This window comes from Bactrocera neohumeralis, unplaced genomic scaffold (assembly GCF_024586455.1).
Source record: "Bactrocera neohumeralis isolate Rockhampton unplaced genomic scaffold, APGP_CSIRO_Bneo_wtdbg2-racon-allhic-juicebox.fasta_v2 cluster11, whole genome shotgun sequence".
Taxonomy (NCBI): Eukaryota; Metazoa; Arthropoda; class Insecta; order Diptera; family Tephritidae; genus Bactrocera; species Bactrocera neohumeralis.
In genome coordinates this window covers 17,188,025-17,189,642 of record NW_026089624.1, presented here as the reverse complement: position 1 = coordinate 17,189,642, position 1,618 = coordinate 17,188,025, and positions in this window count along the sequence as shown.

Genomic DNA, 1,618 nt, shown 5'->3' with positions numbered 1-1,618 from the left:
GAATTGCTTTACATGCTTAATATATTTAGTTTTTAAATCTATATATTTTGTTTGACTTACGCTTTAGGTATGCTCTTAAAAATTTAAGCTAATTAAAATAAATGGGGAAACAACACAAAAGCTTCTTTTATATTTCACAACGAAGTCAAATTCCATGAAAGCTATTGGATCTATATTTTACAATTTATAGCTATTTTAATAATATTTACAAACAAAATTTACAGTGATTTGACAGTTTGTTATCAATTACATAAATCTTGCACTATAGGTCCTTAAATGATATGAAAATATTGAATTGAATCTGTGGATATTGCCGACAGGTGCATTGCTGCGAAGTGCGCTCTAAGGCTCAGGGAAGCTAACAGGTCACGGAATTCGAACAAGAACACGACGAATTTTTCTCCTTCTTCAACTACAGCCCTGAATACTTGGATGACTGCGCTGCAGAAACTACTCGTTTCAGTTTTTCCTCTGCCCAAATACCGACTAGGGATAGGTTAACGGGGAGAAGTCGCTGGAGAAGAGGCGTAGTGAACTTTGCCACGGATGGTGATGGTACATAAGTGTAACATCATTTAGTGTTTAAGTGTAACACCATCCCTTATTAACTTTTATAAAAAAATTTTGACAATGAGATATATAAAAGAAAACAGTCTTACCTTTAACAAGCACTAGTTTTACACTTTTCTTGTTCTTACTTTCTGACTTACAAAAGTCTACCAGCTTTATGAATTTGTCTGCTTTTCCATATACGAGTACAGACAATTTATCTGTAGAGCTATCGTTTATAGACGTTCATCTAATGCAGTGTTTCCCAAAGTGGGCGATAACGCCCCCTTGTGGGCGCTGCAGGTGTCATGGGGGCGGTAAGAGACCCAGAAAGAAAATGGGGGCGTTGTGTAGAGGCCTAGGGGGTTATTTGTAATTCTATTTAGCTAGGATGCCTCTTAGACAAGGACTACATACATGAGCTCTCGACTCTCAACAACAACTTGTGAACATCCACTAATATGAATTAAAAGATTGCTCAAACTCGGTTCTATATTTCTCTTCGCGTAGTTCATATATCTGTCCTATTTTATTGAATATAGAAAAAATGAAATTCATGTCAATCGGTCGGTCCGTTTCATAACGGGGCATCTCGACAGGATAGAATTTAAAGAATACTAACTGTCAAACGTATTGCTATTGCCATTGCCAAATCTGTATGTGGGAATTTGCTATCATAATATAATCATTTGCGCAAAAGTATAGGGTAGGTAGGTTCGAGCTGATATAGCGAATGCTTTGAGCTCTTGAATAATTTATTTTATCACTTGCGAAATGACGTCTGGTAGGTAGCTGATGTAACGCACGTTTTGAGCTTTTGAACTCCTTAAATCTTTATGTAGAAAATAAAAAAAGGCTCTTTATCATTTCTTCCAAATGTATTTCTGGGGGAAAAAAAAGGATAAAGATCCTTTTTTTCACAAATATATTTGTGGGAAAAATAAGATAATAAGAAAAGGAGAAAGATCCTTTTTTACAAATGTATTTCTGGGAAAAATAAGATAATACGAAAAGGAGAAATATCCTTTTTTTACAAATGTATTTCTAGGAAAAATAAGAATTCATATTT